Source organism: Equus caballus, chromosome 2 (genome assembly GCF_041296265.1).
Source record: "Equus caballus isolate H_3958 breed thoroughbred chromosome 2, TB-T2T, whole genome shotgun sequence".
Classification (NCBI taxonomy): domain Eukaryota; kingdom Metazoa; phylum Chordata; class Mammalia; order Perissodactyla; family Equidae; genus Equus; species Equus caballus.
Genome location: NC_091685.1, coordinates 27,214,563 through 27,230,880, shown reverse-complemented (window position 1 = coordinate 27,230,880; position 16,318 = coordinate 27,214,563). Strand labels below are relative to the sequence as shown.

The 16,318-nt window shown below is 39.3% G+C and overlaps 1 protein-coding gene across 50 annotated transcripts in view; it reads left to right on the top strand.

Annotated features, from left to right (window-relative positions):
• The window catches only part of EPB41 (erythrocyte membrane protein band 4.1), a 174,559-nt gene that overhangs the window by 19,292 nt on the left and 138,949 nt on the right, over positions 1-16,318 (top strand). For 18 of the 50 annotated variants that reach the window (XM_070260572.1, XM_070260570.1, XM_070260589.1 and 15 more), the window contains exon 1: positions 95-360. The exons of 19 other annotated variants lie outside the window; for them this stretch is intronic. The gene's annotated coding sequence lies outside the window, so the exon portion shown is untranslated. Of the gene's footprint in view, positions 1-92; positions 361-16,318 lie in introns of those variants that run through there. 13 more of the 50 variants (XM_070260592.1, XM_070260573.1, XM_070260571.1 and 10 more) reach the window with 3 other exon arrangements.

Sequence of the window (16,318 nt, the reverse complement as noted above, 5' to 3'; positions counted from 1 at the left end):
ATGGGCTGACGGGCCGCGGGCCCGGCCCCCTCCTTCCCTCCCGCGCCGTCCAATAGAAATTTACTACAATGTTGTGGCGACCGAGGGGGAGGGGCGTGCGCGGGCGGGCTGGCTGCGGGCCGGGCCGGCCTCGCCTCGAGGAGGGAAGGCGGGAGGGCGCGCGCCGGGGCCGCCTGCTCGCTCCCTCGCTCGCTCGCTCCCTCCCTCCGCCGGTGGGTTAGTCAGTCCGTCAGTCCGCCAGCAGCCGGCGGGCCCGCGAGCCGCAGAGGGCCCGAGCCGCGGACGCCGGCGCCTCTTCCAGCCATTGTTCGTCGGGCGGCTGCAGCGGCGGGCGCGGGAGCCCGGGCCCCGGAGCCACCGGTGAGGCGAGGCGGCGGCGGGCTCGGAGCTGTCCCCGAGGGGACGGTCCTGGCGGCCGCGGCGGCGCCGCAGCCTCTTTGTCTGCAGCCCCCCGCAGGCCCGGGGCCGGGGGCGCGGGCTCTCCGGCTTCTGCACGCCGGAGGCTGGGGGGCCGGAGCCGGGACGCGGCCGGCCTGAGGAGGGAGGCGGGGGTTCGCTGGGGAGCGGCTCAAAGTTAGGCTTGGGGTCGGTTTTTGACGAGGGGAACTCGGCTCTGTCTGGTCTGTCAATCACTGGAGAGTGGGCAGGAGCCTCGGGAGGAACCCCCATGGGGGAGAATTGCAGGTTTCGGGCGGTGAAGGTGTTGGGTGCAGCCGCAGAGCGGTTTCTTCGTGACGAGGCATCGGGGCTGCCCGGGGAAGTCAGCCTCGATCTGGGGGGGGGGGGGGGGGCGGTGCAGGGAACCCCGCGAGGACTTGAAGGCCTTCCCGCCATTGACACTCGCATCATTGAGAAAATTCCCAACCCCGGGGCGCAAAGGCGCTCAACCTTGGGCTTCACGGTTCCCAGCGACCAAAGGGTTAAATCTATTCTTTCATCATCGTGACCTCCTTTTTCAGTTCGCGCATCTGTCGGCTTGGAAGTATTTCCTCCTGCTGGCTGGGCTGCTTGTACCTGCGGAGGGGCTGGATCTGGGCTCGCCCTCCGAGATTCATCACCCGGCCCTTCTTCCTGTGGCGGGGGCGGGAGTGGGGCGGTGGTACCAAAACAGGGTTATTCTTCCCAGGAACGGGCATCCTCTGGAGGGAGAAAGTGATCTCACGTGAAACAAATTGCTGACGGATTGGTTTCTGGCCACATGATAGGACTGTCATCCTGTTGTTTCTCGAACTGCACTCTACCAGAAATGACTAGTCTGGGGAGACTTGTCGTTTTTTTTTTGGCCTGTATTGCTGATTAGGAGATAGTTTTTTGTTTTTCTTTTTTTAAGAGATGTGGAGCTTTTTTTAGTAGTCTGGGTGATTTCACAGCTGCTATTTTGTTCTTTCTGTTTTCAGGGAAAATTGCAAGAAATGGTTGTCTTGTGTCTTGGATATTATTATAGTGGGTTTATACTCTCTTGAGGTTATAATGTACTCAGGGCTGTTGCTCGTTACTGTTTCCTCAGTCTGTATTTCTCATTTCTGTATTCTCAGTCCTGGCAAAAATTCTAGTTGGTTTGACTCTTTTTTAATCAAGCAGATAAATATATCTCTCCTTTATATAATTCTTCTTATCTCAATTTTGTTAGTGTAGCCTTCACCCTGACTTTTTATGGAAACTTGATGTACTCTTCATTTTCCTTTTCTGTAAAAAGGGAAACATAATAAGTTCTTTGCCAGCTGTACAATTTTTGGTTTTATAAAATAGTTTCTTGGGGTGTTATTAATATAATCTGTGTAGAGTACCTAGCAGAATATCTGGCACACAGTAAGCACTCAATAAATGACATTAAAAAATGGATGTAATAACTGAACATCAGATTGCCTTGGAATCAAAGTGCTAAGTCAGAGTGCTTTCTGCAGGACGGTTATAGTTAAGGTACAGATAGGTGTTATTCGGATCCCTGGGGAAATTGAAGTCTGGTATATCTTTGCCACTGTTGAAGTGGACTCACTGGCAGACCCAAGCTCAGCCTGCTAACTTTCTGATTCCTCTTGCTTCTAGAAACAAAACTACTCTTTTTTCCTTGTATAATTGAATTCAGGCTTAGAAGCAAATGTTCTTAATCTTTAGGCCTCACCCAAATTCTCTCAACATTTATACCAGTGTTTTATATCAAATATCTTATAGGTAAGTTCTTGCACAAAATGACCCCGATCTACATTTCCACCTTTATTCTCCTTTTTATGTACTTGTGTTTTCCAACCAAAAAGAACTGCTCAGTAGTAACCCGTGCCGTCCCATCTCTGTACCTTTGGCCATGTGGTTCCATCTATGTTTGTCGTATATATTCCTCCTGACTGTTTTCAGTTCTCTCACATTAAAAATGTTCCATATACTAGTAATTTGAAGTGTGGGGAACAGTTCTCTATGTGGAAGGAAATTGAGGGGATTTTTGGTTTTGTTTTGAATTTTATTTGAGCTTCATTAGTGTGGCCAGCCAGTTGAATTTTCTTTAACTAGGATTCGTTAAAAGGATTTCGGTTCTAAGTGCCCCATCAATGTTAGCCCTTAGTGGTAGATGATGGCTGATGGTAAATTAAGAAAATCTCTTAGACTCCCTTCCATTCTACTTAGAGCCAAGAACTCCACCAACTGACAAGTTTACTGCTTAGAAACTCTGGCTGTCAGCAAATACACTGAGCTAGTTCAAGAAAGTTTTATCTTTTAGGTGGATCTCGCTGCTTGCTTTCTGCATCTCTTCTCTTTCTTTGTGGTCTAAGGGCCAACATTTCCTTAACGTTTGTTAAACACTCAAATCATATTTATTATATTCAAGTAGTAGATATCTCGCATATGTTTTAAAGTAGGCTTATCCTCAATATAATATGTAAAATAACATGAAATAATAATTTATGTAATATTAACCAAATAATACACAGGTCTTCCTCTTTGAGTGTTTAAAAGTACTTTCATCTTATCTCCTTTCTTTTTTCCTTAAGAAACACTTCTAAGGTAATATCTAAGTTAACAAATAATTTAAAATGGTCCTGCCTCTTCTGAAAAAAATGGTTGTGGCATTTTGTTCAGATATGACCTATATCTTTTTCCTGTTACTCTCTTTTGTCAGGTTTGTGCCCCACATTTAAAGTTCACCTGTGTGATGTTTTCTGGTGTGCAGCTTGAGTTGAACATTTTTGGAAATTACAGAGCTTATCTTCCATTTCATTCCTTAGTTTATGATCTTAATTTTAAACAAATTCATATTATGGGAGACAATGTGCTTCTAGTGCTGTTTGCTTTCCTTCCTCCTGTTCCTAAGAAAGCTTTGGAGTTAAGCTTGTCAGAAGTGTTGCCTAAAAGTCACAGGGTTCTTGAATTCTCTGCAGGTGCTTTGACATGCTTACCTGTAGACTGTAATTTAAAATACGTGGTCTGTAATTTGTGATGTGAGTGAGTGGCCTTGCTTATATTGTTTTCTGAATGTCCAAATCCAATTTAATTTGCTGATCTGATTTTATGACTTTAGCATATCAATGGCTGTCAGGGGCTGCATTTGGTTTTGCAATCAAGAGGAGGGTATGTTATTTAGACCACAATCTGTTTCCTTGTAATCTAAGAAGCAGGCCAGCCCCACTGCTGCCAGAGTATTTTTCCAAGAGTCTCATCAGATTCGTGATTGGTCGCATGCATATCCAGATACAGATTCATCGCTGTCTCTAAAGGACTTGTTTTTTTCCCCTGTTGCTTGAACATGGAACCACCTTATTTTATTTGTGAGCTAAACAATAACAATTCTAGCTTTTTTCTTATGAATAACTTTGCTTTTTTCTCTGAATAACACCCCTAAAGATGAAACTTTTAAAAGAGGCCTCTGAATTGATCAATTAAGGGCCTTATTTATGTAACAAATCTGGAATTATTGGAAGGTTATTGACTCTTTGCATTTATAAGAAGCTTTTAGTTAGAGAAGAGCCAGATTCTAAATATATGTGTTAATTTTTTTTATTTGTTTAAATTTGTTGATATGTCACTAGTGGCTTACTGTGTGTCCTTTTTATGAGTGGGTTCCTGTGTGTTCAGTAAAATGCAGTGCAACAAATACTCTTGTATACACACTGGGTTAGATTATTATTTTGATTTACTCTGCTGCTATTTAATGAATACACATTGAGAAGGATAAAGAAAAAAGCTATAGCAATGAACAGTGTTCAGAAATGGAGGCATTGGAAAGAAGAACTTTGTTATTTTATTTTGAGGGCTGATCTTATTTAGAATTAACTGCCTCACTGAGACTACTTCAACTGCTGGTTTTAGGGAAGTTTAGTGGGACAATCTGATTATGATGAAAGTCTGTTTACACTTACTTTTGCTAATTGTTTTTACTTAGAGGGGATTGTACCCACCTTGAAGTCTTCGAAAATAAATTGGCTAGCTCTGTGAACTTTAAAGAAAAGCAATATACCTTGGTGTGGCCAACACAAGTCAAGGAGTGACATGGAGAGGCTTTAATATACCCAACCTCCAATCTTCATCAGCTTTCTCCAAAGTCACCCTAAGGAAATATGCTACCCCTAAAAGTCCCTTCTATATAGAAATTCCAGAGCCATCCTGGCATCATGTTTATTATTTATTATTTTATTATTGCATTTATTAAGACCAGTTCTCATTTTGCAGTTACCTCTTATCTCCAAGATAAATCCGTATGAATTCAACTGTGATTGTGATTGAATTGCTGCTCTCTCCTTCCACGGCTGAGATCTCTGGGTCACTTCCACCCACATTACTGTAGGCCGTCTTCTGTCATTCTCAACTCTCAGGGCAGTCTCTATTAAGATGGTTTCTAAGTTAATGTGGAGTGGAGCTTGGGAAGGGTTAAAGTAATCTTGGCAGAGTGGTTTGGAAGAAGCAAGATTGTCTGGTAGAATGGATAGCAACTATGACTAACTATTGATATTGATAAATAAAATTGAAAGAAGCAGTGGATGCTGTTTTAATATTATCATCTAATTCTATCTATATATGTATATCTATCATTCTCTTCTGTTATCTAAGAATATTATCTACTAATAGGGACAGGAATACCTCCATTTCTTTTTGGAAATAGGTAGAAATAATAAGATAAGATAAAATAAAATAGGATATAATACATACTCCTGTAGTTAATTGTAATTTATAAATGCAACCTGCCTGCTCCTTGTGCTTCCATCCTCTACAAAAATCAGCCTAATCTGAATAAACTGTTGGTAGGCCTTCTATAGGTCTGAATTGTAGCACTGGACACCACATAGAATGATGTTTACATACTTTCTACATTAATATTCACTTAGAAAACTTTTGTATTATGTTTGATAATATCTGCATTAAACCATAAAACAGTTATGACATAAAAGTTTTGAGTGAGAAACTTTTAGTGATTTAACAACATTAAAGCATAAGGTTATTTTGAATTAGTTAAATTTAAGCTTGTGACCCACAAGTGTGATCAAAGTGTATACTTTTGGTAATTTATGAATATATAGTATTGTGCCAAGGTTTAGTTGCGATTGCTATTCAGCTATTGCTTAATGATTACATAAATTAAGTAACCCTATTAGAATAATTTTAACACAATGAGATCTTAGCAGTATATCTCTGAGTACATCATCTTATAAAGATATGCTCTTTTAATTTATATGTCAAGCATGTATTTTAATTTAGCAATTTGAAGTTCTACATATATGCAAGTGAACTGTTTCACCTTGATAATGCACTTGGAAGAGATGGTTGAAATTCATTTCCCCCACCTAGTTTTGGCCATATGGACACAGGCAGTACTACTGTCAAGTGCTCCAAGGATTTAAACCCTCAAGTTTTACCTGCCAACCATTTCAGCATGTAATAGGGACACATGGAAGGCAGCTTAAAGTAAAGGCTTTTTTTTGCTACCACCCACTAGCTCTTTCTTGCCCTTTTATCCTTTTAATGACTCAGAGGATCGACACTGTTGCTGACTTACTACCTGCAGAGTCCTGCTAATCTTGATGGAATTATGTAATTATATAAGCCTTTTGCGTGGTGTCATATGATGTTGTATATATGTCCTCCCACACGTGTGTCTTTAGAGTAATTTCTTTCCATCTGGCGTTGGAAATGAGCTCTTTGTGAGGTTATTTTTAAATCTTCAAGCTTTCTGGCATCCTCAACACTTGAAATAACACAATTGCTTTTGAAGGCAAGAAAATCCACGTAGTATATTTAGTGGTTTTTTTCCAGTGAAAATGTAAATAGTATTTTATTTTTAAAATCATATCCTGTGTTCCAAACAGGCAAAACATGTATTTTATGTTTACATAGTCTCCAGATAATTTTGTTAGATAGGAAATAGCCAGTTTGTTGCCAAGTAGATAAAGTAAAGGAGAAGTTCTTAAGAGAAAGGATGCCAAGAGTAAGAAACCTGTTAGAGGAAAAAGGTTTCAAAGATATTTTATTCTCTGAAGGTTTATTGGTATCCTTTTCTGAACTCTTGCACCATTTATTTGTTGTATACCAGATTTGTCATGTGTTGTTTTATATTTCATATAAAACTGTTATTCCCCAAAGAGATTGTCAGCTTCTAGGGGGCAGAGGGTTGATACCATGTCTTTCATTGCTCTCTCCATCGCCCCAAACACAGATATTGCTTCGTACAGTAACTCGATACGTAACAGGGGACACACTAGACATACAGAGGTGTAGTGAGAATTTGAAATGCAGGATAATTAAGATTTAAGACCTAGGTTACAATTCTGACTGCTTCTCATTGCCTCTCTCTGTATGTGTATGTGTGTGTATCATATTTTCTTGGATAGTAAGTCATGCAGATATCATGACACTTTACTGCTAAAACACTTCAGTATGCATCTGCGAAGAATAAAGACATCCTACATAACCACAAATACCATTATACCTAAGAAAATTGACAATATTTCCATAATATCAACCAATATGCAATCCATATTTAAAAAAGATTGGTGTCATCTACTTAGTAAGATTCACCCAACAATTCTTTTTTCTCCAGATGCTGTTTTTGTCGACTTATGCTTGCTAGTTGTATTGTCTCTGACATGACTTTGAATGAACACTGGTTAACAGGAAATGTTCAATAGTTAATGTACTCCCTTTGGTCTTTTCTAAGATTGAAAAGACTAGCAGTGGAATGAATGACTGCATAATGATCATAGCATCATATTTAAATAAATATACTAAAGAATTTGTCCAGTGGCCAAAGGGCAAGGTGATTTTGTTTGATTTTGGTTTTAGATTTTTATTATGCCTACTTTGGTAGGCAGCCTTTAGGATGGTCTCCAGTGATCCCTGCCTCCTGGTATTCATGCCCTTGTGTAATCCCTTCCCCTTGTGTGACCTGGACCTGGTGACTTACTTCTGATGAATAGAATACAGCACAAGTGGTGGGAGTCACTTCCAAGATTAGGTTACAAAAGGCTCTGGCTTCTGTCTTGGGCACTGTCATCTTGGGCACTCTCTGGCTCTCTTCCTGTCACTCGGATCACCTGCCGCGATATCCTAAGAACATTCAGGCAGCCTATATAGAGGCCCACGTGGTGAGAAACCAAGTCTCTCAGCAGCTATGTAAGTGAGCTTGGAAGCAGATCTTCTGAGGCCTGACAGCAGCCATGTGAGTGAGCTTGGAAGCAGATTCTTCAGGCAGAGTTGAGCCTTGAGATGAGTGCTTGCCTGAAACTTCGTGAGAGACCCTGAGCCAGAGGCACTCAGCTAAGTCATGCCTAAATTCTTGACTCACAGAAGCTGAGATAATAAATGTTAGTTGTTTTAAGCCACTGAGTTTAAGGGGGTAATTTCTTGTACGGCAATCAACAAATACATCTACCATTTATTAATTTAATAAATATATATCTTTTGCAGATTTTATTTTTCCTTTTTCTCCCAAAGCCCCTTAGTACGCAGTTGTATATTTTTAGTTGTGGATGCTTTTAGTTGTGGCATGTGGGACGCCGCCTCAGCATGGCTTGACTAGTGGTGCCATGCCTGTATCCAGGATTTGAACCAGCAAAACCCTGGGCCACCGAAGCAGAGTGTGCGAACTTAACCACTTGGCCATGGGGCCGGTCCCCAATTTAATAAATATTTATTGATCATCTCCTATTTACCAGGCAGTGTCCTAAGTGCATTGGGATGTACAGTGAATAAAGTAGAATAGAAGTGTCTGCTCTTGTGGAGCTTGCATTTTAGTGGGAGGGGACAAATAATAAGTCTACAAATCAGGGATTTTAGTGAGGGTCAGGGAAAGCAGGATAAGGGAACAAAGAGTGAGGGAGGTGGGTGGATATTTTAGATTGGTCAGAGACCTCTCTGATAAAGTGACTTTTGAGCAGAGTCCTGAGTGGTATCTGGAGAAGAGCATTCCAGGCACAAAGGTTAAGCATATTTGGTGTGTTTGAGAAACATTAAGGAAGCCAGCCTGGCGGGATCAAAATGATCCGGGGGAAAGTGATAGGAGTTGCGTTCAGAGAGGTTGTAGGAGTTTAGAGAGGTTGCAAGTAGGAGAAAGAGCAGATCATGTAGAGTCTGTTGCCTATGCTGTGGACTTTGCATTTTTTTCTGAGACAGGAATTCTTAGGAGGGTTTTGAGCAGAGGAATGGCATGATCATCCACAAAGAGCAGGACCCTGTGGGTGTTTGTGACCACAGAAATGTAGAAGACATGACCCCTGTCCTAAGGAAGTTTAATGATCTAGTATTAGTAAAAATGACTGGGCACGCACAAAAAAACTTAGGAATAGGGGCACTGTGTCATGGAAAGACGTGGTTATGGGAAAAGCAGAGAGTAAAACCTGCGTTAAAATTCTGACTCTTCAAGTTGGCTTAACACGTTTCAGCCACTATTGACTGGGTGGTATTATATGCCAGGTAAAATGATAATGGCAGTATTTATTGATGACTTACTATGAGCCAAGCTCTGTGCTGTGTGCTTTATAGGTATGACAGGGGTATTGAAGAGTGTAGGCTCCAGGGCTAGAATGCCTGGTTTTAAATTTTAGTTGTGTCACTCTTTAGCTGGTGACCGTGGGCAAGTTACTTAACTTCGGTACATCAGTTTACTCATTATATAACGTGGAGATGATAAAAATACTTACTTACCTTTTAAGATTGTTATGATGATGAGTTAATATACGTGAAGTATTTAGAACAGTGCCTGGCACCAGGTAAATGCTAGCCATTATTTTTGCATTTAAGCCTCACCCTATGGGAAGTAGGTGTGATTAATCCCATTTTGCATTTTAAGTAGCAGGTTAAAAGTAAAGTAACTTCTCCAAAGTTACACAACTAGCATGTGAAAATTGGCTTCAAAGTGATGCACCTTTACTTACGCAATATGTCCATGAGCAAGTGGGGAAGGAGAGATTTGAATGCAGGTTTCCATCAAAGCTCATGATTTCTTAATGATTGTGATTTTGTGAAAGTACGTTTCAATGCCTCAGTTTCCTCTTCTGTAAAATGAGGATAATATTCACATTACATAGAATACATAGTAATAACAAACGAAAACAAACCTTGCAGTATGCCTGTGCATCTTGACCCATGCCTTTTTTCTACTTAAGTTGGGTATCTATGTGTCTATATGATTATTATATATAAATAAATAAATATATAACTATATAGAAATATGTATGGTTTTGTCTAGTGGTGATCTCTGGATTTGATTCAGACTTTCACTGTAGCATTTTTAAGCCTGAGTGTGAGTATTCTAAAGACCCATTTCACAGCAAGTCAGGCTTCATAGCTTCATTTCCGGGTTGGTACATGGTCATGTGGTTGATGTCCCCATTGTGCTTTTATCTTTTGCAGCAGATGTGAAAGTAAACATACGAGGTTGAAAAACAGGAAGGGGTTTGGCTGATGTTCGTTGCGAGGGTGTTTTTGCGGGGAAACTTGTACACAAGCCACCTGAAATCTGAAGTGCCTTGAATCTTTGTGACTTTTAGCAGACACAAAAAGATATTAGACCTTATTGTTGTGAAGTAAATAAAAAAGCAAATGATTTTGCAGTTTAATGAATTCATGAATTGGCATATATTTTTGCTTTTAAATATATTGGAGAAGTGAGATAGTTGTTCCTCTTTTTGTTCGAAACGGAGAACTGATGTATATAACTTTATAATCACCCCAATTCCGTGTTCTTTTTTCCTGTGGAATAAGTTTTCAGTAAGGAAATAGAGAGTTTGTTGTTGTTCTTGTATATCTCTTCTAGCATCGTTACGCTTGAGCTTCTTCAAAAGCCGGAACTTAAGATATCATTTTTCTACTTGGCTCTTGTCTTTGCTCCTAAGAAAAGGCATTAACACACATCTAATGCTAGCCGTATATCACGTACTACTCACTAAGTGCATATATTAAATTTAAATATTTCCTTCTTTGACATTCAATCCACAGTGAGTTTTTATTGCTTTGGTGAAATCCCTCCCTCTTTCCCTTCTCCTTCCTTCTCCATCCCTCCCTCTCTTTCTTCCTCCTCCTTCTCCTCTTAAATGATTCTCTCCCATACTTTTGCTCAACAGTTTCTATTAATAGTATTTCAGAGGCAGTGTCATGTAGCAGCCAATAAGGATATGGATTTTGGAATCAGATAGACCTGGGTTTACAGTAAGGTTGTTTCTGATAGGAAAAAACTGCTTTCTGTCTTGGTAAATAAAAGCCAGGATCCTCCAGAGTTGGCTTTAGAAGGAGATTCTGCACATGGAGTGGAATAATTGGAGCTCACAGCAAGGACTTTTGTTCCCAAAGATTCCCCTTTCCCTGGAGAATCCCTTGCTGGCCTCAGGGAGTGTTGTTTTCTCTTTAATTTTCTGTCCCAGAGGTGAGTCTTCTCTTAATACTCCTGTAGTATACAGCTGAGACCAGGCTGCAACGTTTAATCACAGTTACTAGTATGCTTCTGCATAATCTGGCTCACAAGATAAAAGTCCTCTTCAATTGTGGTCTTCTCTTGGGATACCTCCCTTCTTGACTGCAACATATAGATCTGCCTTCCAGTGGCAGGAACCATCTCTCAATCTTCTACCTGGGAGTCCCTACAGCATGTCCAGATTGCTCTTAATCCAGAGAAGAAGGCCTAGAAAAAAAAGGGATTCTCTATCTTGCCAACCTGTGGTTATATTTGAGAGAGGACCCATTTCTTCCTTGTAATCGACACTAGGTCTATACAACCTTTAAGAGAGTCCACAGTCACCCCTAGAATATCTTAATTCCCATTCACAAAAGAGAAACAAAAACAGGAGAGGGGTTTGGGGCAGAGTGGGAGGGGCAGTTCCTTTTAACCATCTACCCCAGATTATATAATCTCTGATCATAGCTCAGTATTGTAGCACTAAATAGTTCTCAATAAATATTCCCTTCCCTTTCTTTGATTTTTTGATTCTTAACACCATTTGATACCCTAGCAGCTACCCTTTAGTTTGTTGTAATTTTATCTCAGTTTTGTTTGAGGAGATCCTAGAACTTAATTAGGTCCAAAGTTTGGCTGAGGACAGCAGTGATAGACATAGCTTGGTGTGACTAAGATGAAACACCTGGTGCCATGAGCAGGCTAAGTTTAAATGTTAAAGGAGGTGTCTTTTGTATGACAGACTGTTAATTCTGAAAGGGGATATAGAACAAGGCTATCGATACAAGGTTCCTGGGCTTATTGTTAAGATAGGAAGTGTAATAGAGTCAAAGACCTTTGGAGTCACAGACCTGATTTAGAATCCTGGCTCTGAAACTGATTAGCTGTGTGCTTTTGGGCAAGTTACTTATCCTTCCTGTTTCTCAGTTTCTTCATTTGTTAAATTTATGTAACATTTAACATGATATGCCTACCTTTTAGAACTGCCGAAAAGATTGGAAATAATATGTAATATTATTTGTAATGTGACATGGTGCAAGCACATAGTGGGTAATTAATGAATAGGAACTAATTATTATTATTATTTTAAATGACATTCCTTTAAAATCTAGCTTGTACTTATATATGTTCTGACCTTGGCTTTTTTTTTTTTTTTGACAGATTTACTGAGATATAATTAACGTGCTGTACAACTTACCACTTACAGTATACAATTCAGTGTTTTCTAGTATGTTCACAGGGTTGTGCAGCCATCCTCTCAATTAAATTTTAGAACATTTTTATCTTGCCCCAGAAGAAACCCCATACCCATTAGCAGTCAATCCTCACTCCCCACCTTGCAACTGCAGAGTAGGCAACCAGTAACCACTTTTGTCTCTATAGATTTGCCTGTGCTGGACCTTTCATATAAATGTAACGTACAATATAATTAGGCATCATCTCTAACAAAATTAGAGATGAAAACAATATGTGGCCTTTTGTGACTGGCTTCTTTCACTTCACATATCTTTTTTAGGGTCCATCCATGTGATAGCATGTATTGATAGCTCATCCCTTAAAAGGGTATTCCTTAAAAAGGTTGCTGAATAATATTCCATTATAGTGGATGTATACATTTTATTTATTCATTCATCAGCTGATGGATGTTTGGATTGCTTTCACTTTTTGACCATTATGAATGATGTTGCTGTGAACATTCACGCATAAGTTTTTCTGTGGACATATATTTTCATTTTTCTGGAGTGTATACCTAGAAGTGGAGTTGCTGGGTCAAATGGTAACCCTCTGTTAACATTTTTGAGCAATTGTACTTGACTTTTTTAACCATTTTTTCTCTTTGATTGCATGGTCTCCTGTTTTCTGTCAGCCATCTTCACTGTTAGTTACTGATAGCTTGCTGAACCTTCTTATTGTTTAGCTCTATCCCATCTTGCTTAAATAGATAATGTCATTGCAAATTAATCTGTTTTTCTATAGTATGACCTATCCATGAGATATTCTTTTCCGTTTCATCACCTTTTTTACCTGTTATTTCTCTCTGGCTGAATATGGTTTTAAGAAATAAAAGTTTTAAATAAAATTCCACTGAAATTTGATCCATGCTCTTGGTATCTTGTACCTGGTGATGAATGATACCCAAGATCTATGATAGGAGGAGAGGTTTTTAATACAATGATACTAAAAGCATGAGGCAGGTTAATTATTCCATCAGTATTCAAAATGCTTAACGACAGCGGCTTTTTAAAGAAAAATAGTACAAAATTATGAATACAAAATTAGAAATGAAAACAAATGCTTATTTAGAATGAGAAATAATCACAACAGATTACATGTTTTAAAAAGCTGAGGGGCCAGGCCCGTGGCCGAGTGGTTAAGTTTGCACGCTCCGCTCCGGTGGCCCAGGGTTTCTCCAGTTCAGCTGGGTGCGGACATGGCACTGCTCATCAAGCCATGCTGAGGCGGCATCCCACATGCCACCACTAGAAGGACCCGCAACTAAAAATATACAACTGTGTACTAGGGGGCTTTGGGGAGAAAAAGGAAAAATAAAATTTTTTAAAAAGGAAAAAGCACAAACACAAAATTCAGAAAAATAGCATAACATTTTTTATTAATTGCCTGATAGACTGCTATAATTTTTTTCCTGTATTTTTTGTTTTCATACTCTAAAGATTTTCATATTATACCTTTGTGATAATCATGTTCTCTAGAGACGATAGAAAAATAATTCAGTCTTTCCTCTACCACATGGCCTTGGCAGGGACCACTACAAATGAGAGCCCTGAAGCTTAGGCTTCTTTTGTTTCACAGTAAATCTACCTCTGCGTAGTAACTAATCTTAAGATATTAACCAAGTGGTTGTGATACCTATTTGTTCCAGTCGTTGATTGCAGTTGTTTATTATAACTTCTTGTGACTCCTTCTTTCCTGGATTTAATGGTCACTTATCCATTTATGTACCTTTCCGTAACATCTTTTCTTCCAGGCGTGCGCAGTACTGACTAGTCATCCTTGACTGCAAAAGGGTTTTTTTAAAACACCTCTCCCCATTCCAAATGCAGATACCTTTCTTTCCTGAATAGTTTGCGTTAGTATTAGGATGGGGATAAAAAACAGGCTGTGCATGAGTTGGATGTAGGTATATTTTTCAACCTGAGATGTCTGCTCTATCACTTTCAGACTAAATAGTTTATTTCTTCTGGCTCTTAGTACATTTACTCTTTTTTTTTTTATTTACTCTTTCATGTCAGCTTTTTATTCTGTTTATCTCTCCTTTTGGTGTTAGTGTAATTCAAGAACAGTGTTAAAAGACCTTATGCTCTGCAAATCACTTAGAAGTAAACTTGCTCCGTGATAGTATAGCCTTGGTATCTTATCATTAATATTGTTGGTCATTTACAGTTTTTTGGGGATGACTTTCTGGAGGTAAAGCGTTGACAAATAGGACAGAGAAAGATGAGAAGTTAGTGACAGAAGAACTAAACCGTTTTTCCAAGGCACAGACTCTTGTTTTATAAATAAAAGTCTAAACATTTTGTTAGGTTTTTAAATACGTCATTTGACAGTTTAAATATTGAGAGCACAATACAGTTAGATTTTGAGCTGAGTATGTTTAGTTTGTATATAGTTGTGTATTTATTTATTTATCTTTTTGCTTTTGAAGCACCACTACGTCTTCCAATCCGAATTTAATTATAGGTCTGGTAATTTACTTCCTAGTGCATTATTTTGCATAATATACCATATTTTAAAAATTAAATTTAAAATTTTAAAGAAGAAAATGATTTCTAAATCATGTTGAAAATGTCTGTATGTGTCCCAGTTGAAAATTTGAATTTTCTCTTCTTTATTTTTTTTTTAACATTTGGGCTTGAATCATTAAAAGGCAGGACCAGAAAAGCATTTTGGATCAAAACATATTTGCTGTATTTATTATACTTAGAGGATGAATAGATGGCAATATTTGCCTTCTGTTCAAAAAGCAGAAAGGAGGGAAGAGGGAAATAAGATTTATTGAGTATCCTTGTGCTTAAGTACTTTAATATTCTTATAGCAATCCCATGAGTCAGGTGGTGGTGTTTTCCTTTTATAAATTAGTAAACTGAGGCTAGGAGAGGTGAAGTAACTTGTATAAAGGTCACGCAGCTAATAAATGGAGTGCTAAGACTTAACCCCAGGTTTAGCTGACTCTAAAACTGGTCTACAGCATGATGATTAGATTTAGTACTCTCTTCTATTATGGGTGGGGCAGTGGCAAACTTTCCTTCCATCCTATTCAGATTTTCACAGTCATAATTTATTGTAATCTAAATTATTGAACTTTTAATATCGTGTTCTTATGCAACATTTTTGTGAAGTCATACTAAAGATAATTATGCCCTATTTCAGTAGTAATTTTTTTTTAAGATTTTATTTTTCCTTTTTCTCCCCAAAGCCCCCTAGTACAAAGTTGTATATTTTTAGTTGTGGGTCCTTCTAGTGGTGGCATGGGGGATGCTGCCTCAGCATGGCTTGATGAGCAGTGCCATGTCTGCACCCAGGATCCGAACCTGTGAAACCCTGGGCCGCCGAAGTGGAACGCGCCAACTTAACCGCTGCGCCAACTTAACCGCTCGGGGATGGGCCGGCCCTAGTATTTCTTAAACCTTAATGTGCATACAAATCACCTGAGGATCTTGTTAAAATGCAGATTCTGATACGGTAGGTCTGGGCTGGGGCCTGGGATTCTGCCATGTGACATGTCCTAGAAGATGCCTGTTCTGCTGCTCTGGGCCACACTTCGAGTAGCAAGGGCCTGTAAAGCGAGAGAACAATTGTCTCTGCTTTAAACTGATAGAAAGGAAGAGTGAGAATCCAGCTATAGAATAGACACATGAAGCATGGTTTTTTTCATAAATTTTGGTAAAGATGGCCCTGAAAGTCTATTGATAAGTTTCCTTTGATATTACTAGGTATTGGTGCATTTTGTTATTATGTATCCTTGAGAAGTAGATGCAGTCTTACTATAAAGAGGAATCAAGGGCTGAGGTCATTCCTACAATGGGCCAGACCCTGCTTTGAATGCTTTTCATTGAGATTTTCATGATTGATTTACTTTTTGGGATAAACTTTAAAGAGTTCATCTTAACCTAATTATGAAACTCTTGATGTACAGAACTGACTCTTTTCTTCATGAGTTAGTATCTTTTGTGTGTTGAAATACTTGACTAACGTGCATTCCTTTGACAGTTCTAGAGGGAATCATTTCCATTATTAAGTAGCAATGTAGTTCTGAAAATTTTATGTGTTGGGGCAAGGGGAGGGGAAACACTTTGTGCTTAGATTTTTACAGTTATTTAATTTTGAGGTACATGTGGTAAAATGCACAAATCTTATTTGGCAAGTGCACAGACCTGTGTAACCCACATCCCTATCAAGATACAGACCAGTGGTTCTCAAACTCGTGTGCAT